This window comes from Canis aureus, chromosome 5 (assembly GCF_053574225.1).
Source record: "Canis aureus isolate CA01 chromosome 5, VMU_Caureus_v.1.0, whole genome shotgun sequence".
In the NCBI taxonomy this organism is placed as follows: Eukaryota; Metazoa; Chordata; class Mammalia; order Carnivora; family Canidae; genus Canis; species Canis aureus.
This window is the reverse complement of record NC_135615.1, coordinates 13,794,186-13,810,153: the sequence shown is the minus strand read 5'-3', so window position 1 is coordinate 13,810,153 and position 15,968 is coordinate 13,794,186. Positions and strand designations below refer to the sequence as shown.

General features: G+C 36.9%; 1 long non-coding RNA gene across 5 annotated transcripts in view; it reads left to right on the top strand.

Moving 5' to 3' along the window:
- The window catches only part of LOC144313706 (uncharacterized), a 151,998-nt gene that overhangs the window by 118,081 nt on the left and 17,949 nt on the right, over nucleotides 1-15,968 (top strand). Inside the window, exon 6 of one of the 5 annotated variants that reach the window (XR_013379331.1) lies at nucleotides 4,897-5,396. The exons of the other annotated variants lie outside the window; for them this stretch is intronic. This is a non-coding gene — a long non-coding RNA (uncharacterized LOC144313706). Of the gene's footprint in view, nucleotides 1-4,896; nucleotides 5,397-15,968 lie in introns of those variants that run through there. 5 annotated transcript variants of the gene reach the window in all.

Genomic DNA, 15,968 nt, shown 5'->3' with positions numbered 1-15,968 from the left:
GCCTGCTTCTTCTTCTGCCTGTGTCTCTGCCTCTCTCTCTCTGTGTGTGTGTGTGTGTGTGTATGTGTGTGTGTGTGTGTCTCATGAATAAATAAATAAATAAGCCTTAAAAAAAAAAAGAATCCTAAATAATTTATGTAGATACTCCCTTTCAAGGTAGTGGAGCTTAACACCATTCTCCTCTGACCCCACCTGTGGGTTGCATTTAGCACTTTCCTCCCAAAGAATATGGTGTGAAAATGAAGGAGTAACTTGATTGATTGATTGATTGATTGATTGATTTTTGAGGAAGAACTTTATAATGAAGAAACTTACTTTAGCCAGGTGAACAAGCTTAATGTCATCAGTAAAGCATGTACTTTTGATATGATATGATGAGAATACTCTGGTCTTCCTCTCAAAAACCCATAAACTCAATCTAATCAGGAAAAACAACAACAACAACAAACAGAACCCCACTGAAGAACATTCAACAAAATATCTACCAGTATTCCTCAAAACTGTCAAGGCCATCAAAAACAAAGGGAAGTCTGGGAAACCACTACAGTTTAAGCCTAAGGATATGTGACAACTAAATATGATGTGGTATTCTATTTTTTTTATAAGATTTTATTTATTCATGAGAGACACAGAGAGAGGCACAGATATAGGCAGAGGGAAAAGCAGGCTTCCTACATGGATCCTGATGCAGGACTTGATCCCAGCACCCAGGATCATGCCCTGAGCTGAAGGCAGACACCCAATGACTGAGCCACCCAGGCATCCCATGATGTGGTATTCTAAATAGGATCCTGGGACAAAACAAACAAAACATTAGGTAAAAATTTAGGACCTCTAAATAAAGTATATACTCTAGTTAATAATAGTCTAAAAATACTGGTTTACTAACTGTGAAAATGTACCATACTAACATAAGATGTTAATATTAAAAATTATTTTAAAAACCACACACACACACAGCTTCCAAATGAAATTAAAAAAAAAAAAAAAAAACTTGGCTTCCCTGATGGTATTTGGTGAATCATTAACTCACCAAAGGCCAACCTTTAAAACCATTTACAACCAGCATTTACAACCAACCTTTAAAAACATGTACCAATGAAGGGAAGAGATAATGACATGGATATTCTAAAACATGAGATATTTAAAACTGCCTTATATTTATTGAGGAAGATACTAAGGCATTCTTTCTATTTTATCTGATTTCCCTTTTTTTATTATATTTTGCTTGACCTTAAGCTAAAATTCCTTGGCACACTGAATAGTCACCAGTTGCGGGTAGGAAGCAGTGGTTAAGACATCATGGACAGAGGTGTCTGGGATTTAAATATTGATAGACAACAGGCCTGCAAAGTGGGCAAGCCACACATGGATAGGGAGGAGTTAGTTATATGCTCCAAAGCTTATGTTAATTCTAGATTCAAGAATCCAAGGTTAAAGTTGTCTTTCAAGTAGCACACACTAATTGCAGATTCAGGCACTAAGTAGAGGCTTTCCTCAACTTGGTCAAAAAATTCATAGGGCTTGGGAAGCATTTTTTCTACTTCAATTCTAAGCAGCACAGTGAATGAATATAATAAAAAAACTTAACCCAGCATGGCGCAAAATGAAAGAGTCTCTCGGAATGAATGGCATGAGGAGTTGGAGGAGATGGAGGTGCCACAGCAGTAGGCAGGGAGGAGACTAGAAAATTATACTTTATGTTCCAATCACTTTAAGAATGGTGGCAGGTTCTGATCTCCTCACTATCCAATTTTTCTCATTCCTAAAGAAAGCAAACAAAGCAAAAGAAAACAGCCTTAGGCCCCAAAATAGCAGGTCTCAAACACTGAGAGCTATGATGCATACAACACCTTATAGCAACTCACTGTGCATGCTTCCTGAGCATCAGAAGCAAGAAGCAAGGGGATACAAGCAAATGAGTCACTGCAGGGCCACCAGTTAGAAGTTATTCACCAATCCCAGTTCAGTGAGGCTGTTTGGGGGCCTCAAGAAGTTGCAAACTCTACATACTAATGAAAATCCAAAATGAGTGCTCCTGATCTCCATCTAAGAAGCCCTGAGCCAGTCTACAAAAGGCTGTCCCTTTTGCACTTCCTGGCTGCCTTTGATACTATAGTGTCAGTCCCAATCAACCATTTCAAAGGGAGTATTTCTCTAGTGAAATGCACCCATAGAATCTTGCTGCTGATTCCAAATTAATTACAATTTCTGGCTAAGTCATCCAGATCTCAGGTCCACTTCCCATGGAATTCTTAGGAATTAGGATCTCCTCACTGGGGGAACAGCCGAAGCCAATGGCCAACTGTTTCAAGGAGACAAAAGTTGGTTGCCCTGTCTCAGAGTAGGACAGCTTTTGATGTGATTTATCCTCCGGAGCTCCCCATGGGATCAAGCTGAGGCTAGACCTCAGTCAAAACCACATCTTTGCCTAGATTCATCCTGAATTTTTTCATTTCCTTGAAGATTTCACCTGTGAGTGGTCCCTTACTAAATACTTGTACCAGAATCCCTCTCTCAGGCTCTGCTTCTAGAGAACCTGACCTAAGTTACCCCCAATAAAAACTTCAAATAATAATAATGGTAATACCATCAATGACTACAAACACGACAGCATAAGAGCAGTTTACATTTATTGTGTGTAACTATTCTCAGACACTGTTCTAAGGGTTTTATAATAATCATCTCTCTTAAACCTCACAAAAGCCCATAAGGTAAGTCCTATTATTATCATCCCTATTTGCAGAAGAGAAAATAGAGGCTCAGCGAGATTAAAAAAAATAATAATTGCCTAAGGTCACACACCTAGTAAGAGGTAAAACAAGAATCCCAGGCAGTCTGGCTATAGTGTCTGGGCTCTTAAACTCTGTTCCACTCTAATTCAAGTCCTTACATATTTTACAACCACACAAGTCTTAAAAATAAATGTTTGTTATAAAGCTTTTCATCTAAAGGACCCCAAAATGTATTCTGAAGTAACTAGTCTAGATTTGGCCATGGGAACTAAAGAAAGCATGAAGAATTATGATCTAAAAATCCACTGTGGACCATTTGCTAATTTAGAGGGTATTGGGGACACCATAGACAGAAAGGGATCCCCCACCTTCCCTTCTGTACAGTTTAGACTGGAGGACATCAAAATGCATGATTGCATGGATGGATTTTAGAGTACTTCTGTTTTATAAACTGACTTAAAGAAAATTGGGTGGATATTCCTGAGCTGCTGGGCACCCTACTCTTTGAGTTCATGACCCCCTGTTGTGAGAACCCAAAGTTCACATTTTAAAAAGCTGACCACGAAAGACTTAGAATATTCCCCCTTCTCTCTCTCTCTCCCTCTCCTCTTCCTGTGCATGCAGCTGCACATGGCACCTCAATACAGAGAATCTTAGAGGGCTATTTTTGCTTACAACAGCCAATTAGAAAGCAAAAGGCCAGCAAAGTCCTGCCAGAGACTCGCTGTGCCCTGGACAACTTCCCACATAAACAAAGTGGGGACTCCTTTAAAGAAAAGATGCCCTTGGCTTTTTTAAGGGTGAGAGTGATCTTCCTACAAAACCACAACCTTTCCCTGGCCTTGAGTTCCCCTTATGCAAAACTCAAGTATATGTGGCTTTACTTCTGTATAACCTTTTTCAACAAACCCACAAGAATTTGGGTTCCAGTATAAGTGATTTGCCAATTACTCCAGTTGGGGATAATTAGAAAAAATAGAAACCAGGGTTTACAGGGGAAGAAGGAAGTAACTCAGAAGGCAGAATCAGGGTAGAAATTTTGGCAATAAAACCTGGAAAGAGAGAAGAGAGGAAGATGAGTTTAAATCAGGGCCAGATTAAGACTTTTTAAGGACTGGTACTTAGAGAAAAGATCATTTTAAGCTTCTCAATATGTAATTCAAAACAAAAATTTTATACCTTAAACACTGGGTATAATATATGCCAAAATGAAACTAGTTTCTCCTTACTTTTGTTGTTTTTAATTTTATTTTTTTAATTTTATTTTTAATTGTAAAAGTCTCAAGAAGTCCATAGCAGCTGGACTCCCCATATCTTTTTGTAAAATCTTAAAGAGAGAGAGAGAGAGAGAGAGAGAGAGAGAGAGAAAGAAAGAAAGAAAGAAAGAAAGAAGAAAGAAAGAAAGAAAGAAAGAAGAAAGAAAAAGAAAGAAAGAAAGAAAGAAAGAAAGAAAGAAAGAAAGAAAGAAAGAAAGAAAGAAAAAGAAGTGAGAAAGGGAGAGGGAGAGGGAGGGAAGAGGGAAGGAAGAAAACTTTAGCTTGAAATTCTAGTTGTCTCAGCCCAGGGAGATATGATAATATTGGATAACCTCTCTGCTTCAGGCTGAGGAATTCAACTCCCTTTTCCAATATGTTTTTTTTATGGAGGACCATTTCTCTTACAAACTTTTAGTATCTGCATTAAAACCCTCCTCATATCCCACTGTCGGTACATCATTTCCCTAATAAATTGCTTTCTGCTTGGTAATACCTTGTTTATTTTTATTTTCCAAAACTACACTTTAGAGATGAGACACTGGAATTTTAAGAGACACTACAAAATTAAAATCTCTGCTTGTTGCAGTTTCCAGGAACTAAAGCTGATCCTCATCAAATTATGCTAATTTACTGTATAGTATTTAATTAAATCTTACTCCAGGCAATCTACTTCCAGGGTTTATTTTTATAGCTTAAAACTTTCAAACATGAAAAGGCCTTTCAATATAAATAGAAAGAGAAAGAAAGGAAGAAAGAAAGAGAGGGAAGGAGGAAGGAAGGGAGAGAGGGAAGGAGAAAAACTATTCAGTGAAGTTCATTAGGAAAAAAATATTACTTTACATCCTGGACTTACTTCAGCCTCAATCTCTTTCTCATTCTTACCCTTTGTCTCTTTTTCTTTTTAGGAAGACAAACAAATGGTTGTTAGAAATTCCTTCCCTCTATCCTAAAGAGTGCATATCTCTCTGAAATGGCAACTTCTTTTAACTGGGCCATTTCCCAGGCAGATTGTGTTCAGCTAAATGTAAACATAAGTGACTGAGGATAAGATCGGATCTCTTTCCTCAGGAATCAACAAAGACTGTGTTGCTACTGCTAATCACATGAGTTGCAATGGCACCTACTCTTCAGGTTCACTTACATGGGAAAAAATAAGCTGACATTCAACAGGCAGCCTCAGCTCTTATCACATGCACACTTGGGATGAACCTACTCTCTGCTTCCATCCTGACCCCATCATGTGGCCCTGACTCCATCATCTGCCAGCTGATGATTAAGAATTTTTCCTTGTAGAAAACTCCTCCACAGCCAAGAGCTACCCCAAGCTTCCAAAGCTTCTGCTAAACCATCATATAAGAATGTGAAAACAGAACAGCCAACCTGAAAGCTTACGAGTTCCGTTCCAACCAGGCTTTTTTTTTTTTTTTTTTTTTGTCCTTTTGGAGAAAATATTACATCTGAATATTATGACATTGCCCCACATCTTGATTTTAAGTAAACCAAATGCTTTCAAATCATTTTCCAGAGCAAGTACTATATTAGCTTTATAATTTCCTATTATTTCTTGAATTTGAATTAAAACAGTGAGCATTGGCCTCTGACATATGAATTCCACATACAATTCAAAGCTGACCTAGCATCACTGTAGTGTTGACCTTTTCTCATCAAAGTCCTCTAAGCCAAAGCATTCTTTTACCTTTAGTTGTTTGGACTTCTGCCCTTGCTGATTTAAGTCTCAGAGGAGGAATAATCTCCCATATTATCAAATTCACTCAACCCCTCTGGAGCACCTGCGGTTGGTAGCTTCCAAGATGGCTTCTAATGATCTTAGTCTCTTGGCATTCCCATCCTGTGTACTTCCTCCTACACTGTATGAGAGTTGGTCAGTGAAATACAGTGGAAGTGATGGTATGCCACTTCCACATTTAAGTTCTACAAGATGACATCTTCCATCTTGGATTCTCTGCTCTAGAAAAAGCAAATGCCATTCTATGCAATACTCAGTCTATGAAGAAGTCCAGGTGACTAGGAGTTCCAGCCAACAGCCAGCAAGGAACTGTGGCCTGCCATTACCATATAAGTGAGGCTGGAAGCAAATCCTCCCCCAGTTAAGCCTTCAGATGAGACTTCAGCTCTTGCCACCATATTGACTGCAATTTTACAAAAGATTAAGTCAGAACCATCCAGCTACCCAGATTCTTAACTCACAGACACTGGGATAGGATAAATGTTCATTGTTTTAAGCTGCTAAGTTTAAGGGAAATTTGTTAAATAATAATGGGTAGCTAATATAGAAATGTTGACTATCCTTTCCTTTCCTCATCTGGTATTTCAATCAAAGCCTGATTAGGAAAGAGATAACTTGTTTATTTATAAGAGAGGGACTCAATGCAGGGGACTGGTTATACAGGTAATAGAAATGTTGTGAATTTAGAGAACAGTGAGAAAACCCAGAGGTTAGCGGCATGATGCAGTCATGGTCACCCTTAGACTAGAACGGCAAAAAAGAAAATGGTGTTACCAGAAGCTATAGATCACATTACTCTCCTCTACTCACTGTCCACATTCTGAGATAATGAAAATTATCTATATTTGCATCTTCCAATATGGTAGCCATTAGCAACATGTAGCTACTCAGCATTTGAAAGGTGGCTAGTGCAACTAAAGAAATGAATTTTTGCTTTTAAGTTTAATTAATTTAAATTTATATACCTACATACAGCTATATATGGTAGTGACCACTATATTGCACATTGTAGCTCTAGAAGCTAAAACCAGAGTAGACCATTCCCCTGAAGGCAGGAACACTGGAGGACTTGCCGCTGCTGTGTAAGGTGCCACCAGAGCTACAGAAGGACCAGGAAAGAGTGAGTCCTTGACATCTCTCATCCCTCTCCAATTTCCTCCCAGTGCTCCCCACTGGTGATATCAAATAGGAAGCAGATTCCAGGAGTAGCCTCCCTGTGGGATATAAAGAACAGTGGTGAAGAGGTATCAACTTCAAAGGAGCACATGCCCAAAAGAGAAGGACTCAAAATCTTGATGAGTTTTAGAATAACCATAGGCCTACACCTTTCTCTTGATAAAGAAAACACCACCATCTTTTTCTGAGTTCCACAGTAGCCCTGGATGCAGACCTGGGAGTTAGCTAATCAAATCTTTTCTTCCAAACAAAAGGAATTCGGGCAAGTAAATGTTTCTTCATTTTGTTCTATGTGCTGAATGAGTTATTATGCTTTCCATGGTAAACTGTAAACTGCTATATTAGACTTCTACTGCTATCTAACAAATCAACAAATATTTTGGTGGCTTAAGAGAACATATATGTATTACCAAACAGTTGTCATAAGTCAGAAATCCAGGCAGAGCTTAGCTGGTTCCTCTCTTCAGGATCTCACAGGTTCTAATCAAAGTGTTGTCTATGCTGGAGGCTTAACTAGGGAAAAACCCACTTTCAAGTTTATCTGGATTACTGGAAGAATTCATTTCTTTGCAGCTGTATGACTAGTGGCCCCTCTTCTGGAGGCTACCCACAGTTCCTTGTCACATGACCTTCCTATAGACAGTTCACCAAATGGCTATTTGATTCTTCAAGACCAGAAGGGGATTTCTTACATATAACAAAATGTAGTCATAGGCATTACACCTCATCACCCCTGCTATATGACACGAGCTAATCAAGGAATTGACATCTCGTCACCTTTGCTATATTCCCTTGGCAGAAGCAAGTCACAAGTTCTGCCTACACTCAAGGGGAGGAAATTATACAAAAATGTTACTCATTGGAGGTTCAACTTAGGTTGGGTCCTCTGTACCGCTGGAGAGAAATGTCGTTGTCTTATTAACATTTGATGTTTATATTCTTAACAAACTTTATAGTCCTTAGCATACTAGAGTTGCTTAATAGTTTCTTGGATTAGAACATCATATTTCAAAAAATATGCTCCATGAAGATATGTTGATGCTCAACATGCAGCAAGATGGGAAATGCATGAGCAGCAGGTAGTACTAGAGACGACTAGACATCTGCTTAACTAGAAAACATAGTGAGATGCCCAAACTTTGACAACACAGACTTAGCCACCCAGACTCAAGATAGGGACAGGAAAAGCAGTTACTTCTATGGAGGTGAGCTTAAAAAGTACCTTTGTGCTACATAATCTTATGATCAGAACTGGAACATTGCAGGACAGCAAGAAATACACAGGATTCAGGGACTCTGCCCTGGTGTCCTTATTCACAGAGTAGTACACTTGGAAAGGGGGCTTAATGCTCCTCTCCCACCAGAATGCAAGGGCAAAGAGCAAAGCTCCATCCCCCAAAGAGGACTGGCTCAGAAAGTAAAGAAGGGACCTAAGTCAACAACCAGAAATTCAAGTTAATTCCATCAAGAGATGGGGTAAATGGGCTGGGGCTGATAAAGAGATTTCATTCCACTTAATTCATCAAGTATAAGAATCCAAATTTGTTTCAAGAAATGTTTATCTGGTTTTCTTCAGAATTAAAGTGTTAGAGAGTCTGTCTCCTTCTTTCATTAGAAGCAAAATGTCATCACTGGGTCTCAGACATATTTAAAATCATGAATGCAGAGCTTCAAGAACAATTAGCAGTCTCTACTCCAAATGAGAAATTGCTGTTTTCATGGATTTTCCCAAAGTGATAGGTAAAAGAGATTACTCTTCTCTGATTTTTTTTTCTTCTTTTCTGTCCTTTTCTTTTTCTACCACCTTTCCTATTTTTTAGGCATCCTCTATTTAGATGTTGGGAAGAATCAACTTCCTGCTAGTAAATTTCTGAATACTTCAACCTCCTGTCAGTGAATTCCTAATGCTTGGTACAGTCACTGGTTCTCATGATGATTAGTTGAGAGTAATTACCATCCACCTTCACCACTGGATACTCACAGAGAGATGTGGTTTCTTCTTTACTGGCAAACTTCTCCACCATGCTTGGCAGCCATTCCTATTGTTAGTTTATAAAGCGTCTAGGTAGGGATCCCTGAGTGGCTCAGTGGTTTGGTGCCTGCCTTCAGCCTAGGGTGTGATCCTGGAGTCCTGGGATCGAGTCCCACATCGGGCTCCCTGCATGGAGCCTGCTTCTCCCTCTGCCTGTGTCTCTGCCTCTCTCTCTCTCTCTCTGTGTGTGTGTCTCATGAATAAATAAATAAAATCTTAAAAAATAAAGCATCTTTGTAGTGATAAAATCAAGGGGTATCAGGATCAACCATGATAACAGTGGGGTCTGCTGAACAATTGCACAAAGCATCAGCAACCAGGTAGGTCTCAGTGGAGGAGCAACCTTCCAGTTTCAATGCCATCACACCACAGTTAGTTTCATATGCCAAGAGTGGCATTTATTTAACCCCTGGTACTTAGGTATGACACAACCTACAAAGAGCAAAATAAAATTTCTCCTGAGAAAAATATAACCTGGAATTTTGATGGAGGTGAGAGCAGTCTTGAAAGGAGGAGGAAAAGAAATTAAGTGGTAGGAGATTTACTATTTGAGCAGATGGAGCCAACCATCCTCAATACAATTATAAGGAATATAGAATCCCCCATTTCTTTCCCAGATCTCTGGCTGTCACTGACTTAATTTTTCCCAGCTCTCTACCCAGTATCTGGAAAGTCCCCACAGTGATATAAGTCCTCAGATTTTTCTTTTATTTCACTCTTCTTGAAAACCTTGAATAAATCAGCTGAATATATTTATTAATTTAAAAAATTCACCAAGTCAAATTCTTCAAGTCATGGCTCAAGGATTGTTTGCTCATGAACTCATCAAGTAAGTGCCCCATGCAGGGGTGGATGGTGCTGCTCCCAGGAAGGCAGGATTATCACTTTTGATTATCACACCCTAAGGAAGGGAGCATGGCAGTGGAAGAATTTCTGTCCTTGAGGGATGACTTTATTGCTCTCCATGGAGCATATCTCTGGCTGTAAAAGGAAGCTCTGAGTACTAGAAGTTTGGTAAGAAAATCTCCGTCTTTTCTGAATCAGTGCACCACTGTCCACAATTAGTATTCCCTTGAGCACCTGCTAAGTAACCAGGCATGTCCAGCTCCTTTATGGGTCTCTTTTCAGGGGAACTAGGTTCCAGCTCATAAACATGACTGAAATCTGGTTGCAAATTTATCCCAAGAGTTAGAAGCTGATGCTGCAGAACAGTAAAACTCTCGTCAGCCAGGTTCATCTGTTCCGTTAGGGGTGGGGCTGGGTGGAAAGGGACCAAAGGGAACCAAGATATTTTGCAGTTTAAGTGAGAGGACTTATGAGAAAAAAAAAAAATGAAGTTTTGGGGGGATTCATCACTTCCTTTTACAAAGTAGACAAAGGAAAGGAGATCCAGATTGCTACAAATAAATATATACCCTCCTCATACTCTGTGACCAACACAGTTGTGTATCCCACTGCTCCTTTCCCTGCCTTCTCTGAAACAAACAGGATCATATAAACATAGTTTGTGGCACAGAAGAAAATCCAGATCACAGGTTTGGAGTCCCCAACATCACTTTCATCTCACTCTGTTTTACTGTGTCTAGGAAAATGAATCACATGGAACAGGAATAATTTATTCTTTCTTCCAGTCCTAACCTCTTCTGGTCTACTTAATATCTGGTTATTCAAAACTATTAAACAAGGAGAAAACATATATATGATATGGTTGTGTGTGTAAGTCTGAAGATGACAAATTGAGGCTAAGAGCCCTGTAAAAATCCAGTTCTCATTGGATGATCTCGTTATATACTGCTGAGTAGCAAACATCCCCAGCGACACTCATTTATTTAGTTCATGAAATTGTAAATCACATGTAAAATATTGACTTAGACTTTTAGATACCGACATGACTCTCTAGATTTATTGTTAGATAAAAAGTAAAAAAATAAATGTAGAAATTGCAAAACAACATATTGTATGGTCCAATTTCCAGAATTACAAAAACTCAAAAACACAAAATAGAACCATAAGAACCATATGTGTATATATGGTTTTGAAATATATACAAAGTAGTTACTCCTGAAGAAGGAATGAGTAAACAGAGACCTATCCATTTTATTCTAAAGACTTCTGTGTTTCTGAAAATATATGTAATTATTACTTAAGCAATTAAAAGTAAATATATTAATAAAAGGGAATTTACAAAGCCATCCTGCGATCAATTTTCTTGGTATAGCAATGACTACAACCCATCATCCAATAATTGGATCAGTGTCATTTAAATACTGCTCCTTAGTCTTTTTAAAGATTTATTTATCTGAGAAAGAGAGAGAGGGCCAGGGAAGGGACAAGAAGGAAAAAGAGAGAGAGAATCCTCAAGCAGACTCTTGGCTGAGCACAGAGCCCCTGAGATCATGCCCTGAGCTGAAATCAAGAGTCAGATGCTCAAGTGACTGAGCCATCCAGATGTCCCTACTTCTTCTTACTCTTATATTCAATAAATTTTATTATCTATTTAAGACATTCAACACTTACTCTTAAGTTTGAAAACGACATGCCTTTGCTTCCCAATGAAGCCAGTAAGTACATGAAAGCAAGAATCTTGTCTCATGCTGTATTATATTTCCTGATCTCCGAGTATCTGCTTCATTGCTAAATGTACATAATAAATATTTGATAAATACCGAATGAATTTAACTCACTCTGAGTTTCCTTTAAAGGTTAAAGATTTAATTGTTGTAAATGTTTAAAAGGATAGAGACTAAATACATACAGGAAGACAAATATCTCCCTAAAATTTACATCTTATAGTGAATATTCTCCATAGTCATCAGTTTGAATTATGCAGAGGCAGGAGAAGGCAGGGAGGGGTGTGCCCTTTTAACAAACTGGTACTCTGATCTATAACTGATCACCATTATCTCTGTTTCTATGTCCTAGGTCACTTTAAAAGCTATCTTAAAATAGTGTATTACTGAATTTTTTTAGAGTTAAGAAGGAATCAATACAAGACAGAAAAAACCTTTGAGATCTGTGGATAAAATTATAAATATAAAATTTGTTGCAGCATTACTGATAAGGCAAAATTTAGAAACAAGCTAAATGCCAAAAAAAAGAAATAAATACTTAAATAGAAATCTCCACCTCAGAAAATGCTTGCCTTAAAATCATTAATATTTTGAAAGTCAAAGAATTAATCATCAGAAAATATATCACTAAGATACAGATTCAAATATGGCTGCAAAAAAAGAGTCACACAGTATCCATCCAGCCAAGATTATGTATCTCAAATTGTAATTGATGGTAGTTCATTTTTATGAGACTTTAAATTTTATAAATAATATTTGATTGAAAATAAGATGATTGCAATGTAGTATAATAACAATACGGTCACTGATAGAACATGAAATCTAACAACAAATTGAAATACTTGGACAAATAACAGAGAACATTCAAATACCTTGGCAACAGATATAATTATGATGATAATATTATGCATCAAACTAATTCTTAAAGGGCAAGTATATATTTGTAAATAGGAAGGCTATGTAATGTGCATATATAAGTCTAAGAACATTAAAAAATTCTAAGAGCTACATAAGGCACTAGAATAAACCATAGTTACCAATTAATGAGGGCAAATATTTAATCATATATATGCATAATGCATCAGAGCTTAGTCATGTAGCAATTTTACACAGTACAAAAATGATTAAAGGTGAAAGCAGAAAAGACTATGTAGGTAACAGCAATTGTCCAATTGCTGGAATTTCTTCTCATAAACTATTATTACACTTTTATTATACCCAGTTATCTGGGGTCCTATCATATTTTGATGACAGTTTGATGACTACATTATTATACTGGATTCTTTTTTTTTTAATTTTTTTTAAAAATTTATTTATGATAGTCACAGAGAGAGACCGAGAGAGAGAAAGGCAGAGACATAGGCAGAGGGAGAAGCAGGCTCCATGCACCGGGAGCCCGATGTGGGATTCGATCCCGGGTCTCCAGGATCGCGCCCTGGGCCAAAGGCAGGCGCCAAACCGCTGCGCCATCCAGGGATCCCATACTGTATTCTTTAAATACAAAATGACCATCCCAGTAATTGAGAATTAAAACGTATTTAACAAAAACACAATACACATTTTTGTATCTTGTTTTGCTTCTTCATACCTCCCTCGGGACTATGTGACAATAAAATATTAACATTATCACCATCATACAAGGAATTTAGGTGAGATTTGTTTCATTGAGTCTTGACTTTTGCTTGATTTTTTGTATTAATTAGAACATATTTCCCCCAAGTATAATTAGGATTGATACCATAGTAAAAAGTAACAATCTAATGGAAGAGAAAGCCAACAGAGAGATCCAAAATATATAAGGTGTTATATGTAGAAAATGGCATTTCAAACTCTTAGGGAAAAACAGAATTCATTGGTACCATGTTCAATGTACAATCTCTATCTTAGGTTAGAGATAGAGCACATACTGACACATGTGTAAAGGGCATGGCACATACTCAACAACCAGTAAAAAACATTATTGAGTAACTCAGTGAAGGAAAAAAGTTCAGGAAAAATATTGGTTAGTTTTCAACCCAATATAAATAGAAGACTATAAAGAAAAAAATCAAAATAACAATTTTTAAAAATGGCAATTGTTTTTACCTCACTCAGCTTTGTATAAGCTTTATCAAACAAAACAAAAAGACAACCATAAAAAAAAGCAGAAACAAGATATCACAGAAAATTTGGGTAGATCCAAATACATAAAAATAAACAAATCTCTAAAAAAAAGGATACAATTAAAAGAAAAATGATAAAATAGGGAAATATATGTCATACGTTATAATAAGAGTTAGAATTTGACAAATTAGAAAAAAATATTCTAAGAGAATTTAGCCAAGGATATCAATAGGTAAATCACAAAATGCATATAAATGGTCAATAATACTGAAAAATAAGCTTACTAGTAATGAAATAAATGCAAATGAACACCATAATGAAACACCATTTTTTTTAAGGTTTTATTTATTTATTTGACAGAGTGAGCAAGAGAGAGAGCAGTGGGATAGAGGGAGAGGGAATTCAGTGCAGGGCTCTATCCCAGGACCCTGGGATCATGACCTGAGCCAAAGGCAGATGCTTAACCCACTGAGCCACCCAGGCACCTCTGAAATGCCATTTTAAACTAAAGAATTGTCAAAGACTAAAATAAAATATAATAAGATGGGACCTCTCCAAAAGGCAATCAGAAAGTGTAGATCAAAAGCTGCAAAAGCATACTATATTTTTACCTATTATTCCATACTTATTTCAAATCAGTTATCAGTTTTACACACTAATACTGATACACAATATAGTTCTATATAATATTTACAATGGAAAAATTGGTGGAAAAATCTAGATGCCTACAGCAGATATAACTAATTGCTCCCTGCCTTCTATTCTCCCCTCCTTCATTTTGTAGTAACACCACCATTCTCCTCCCCAGGTTTTATCAGTTGACATTTTTATAAGGAAGTAACTTGCCCTTCACATAAAGGGCAAGGACATGGTGCTCATGAAATAATTCCAACTACACACAAAAAAGGGCAAAACCCTTGAAGATGGAAGAGAAATAATATAGAAGAAATCTGGATTTCTAGGGGACCTCACAGAGCAAAGCCACTCATCACAGCCAGACCACCTGCTTATATCTGTGCTCTATAAAGAGAGAGAAATAAACTTCTATTGTACTTGAATGACTAAAGGTCTCTTAGACAGCTGCTTGGTCTCTACCCTAATTAATAAAATGTCCAACATTATAGGATTACCTAAATAATTTCATTCATTTCATAGAACACTGTTCAGCTACTGAAAATCATATTCCTGCAAAAAAGATAAGAAATGGGAAATGCTCATGGTGTGGAGATTATTTGCTTACCTGTAAAAAGTTGATTAGTAAATAACAGATATAATAAATATATTATCCCAATTTAGATATTGAAAAAATATGGGTAAAAGAGAGAAGAGCAAAATATAACAATGGTTCTAACTAGAAGTTTGGGAATATGGATCATTTATTTTCCTAATTTTCCATAATGACTTTGTATTTTAATAGAATGTAATAAAACTGGGAGAAATGTTAAAAAAAATAAAATAAAATTTCTGATAGAGGAATTAAAATGCCACAATTGAATGAAGAGGTGCTTATACCTGGATATTTAAAGAGTGGATCCAGAAGCGTGGAACAGTGACATTGAAAAGTAATGTGCTTTTTTCATAGTGGGAGCTTAATATAGGCTTATTGAATTGGACCCCAGCAAATATATTTTCCATGAGACCATTTAGTAGTATTTTAATAAACTCTTACTAAAATAGCAGGTTAGAGTTTAGCTGTAGTTTTAAAATTTGCCACTATTTACAACATATTCAGCAACAGTTCTAGGGTTTTGCTATGGATCTATTAATTTTTTTCATATTAAATAATTCCAGTAAGTACCTATTTATCCTATTGTATGACTTAAAAGCTGATGTGATGTTCAACAACAAAAGTGCTGTGAGTCATTCAGCTTGTTTGAGCAGAAGATTGAAACTCACTGAATGTAGCCCCTGAAATGGCATCATGGAAAGCTGAACAAGTGAATACAAATAAAATAGCAATTCATGCAATTTTGTAGGTGATACAGAATTTCAAATTCAAAAATATAGGACAATCTTCTTTTTCATGCTGATTTCTTTACCACTATGCAATATTTTTCTATTTTCTATTATTTTTTGAGTTATTTCAAATACAGGGAAAGGATGGGAAATAGTGGACATTTTCAGAATTTATGTTTCCATCTAAACTTCCCAACCCAACTGTGTCTACACTTGAAATACATTTTAAAAGTGTCAACCAATGACAGGGAAAATTCTTCTCTGGGAATCCATTACATTTTTAGATGGCCTGATTTTTCAGTGATTTTAAGATGATCACAGGGACTAGCATGAACAAATCCTTACCATCCCAAACACAAGACCAAAGGTAAAGGTCCATATGACTGTCAGTTA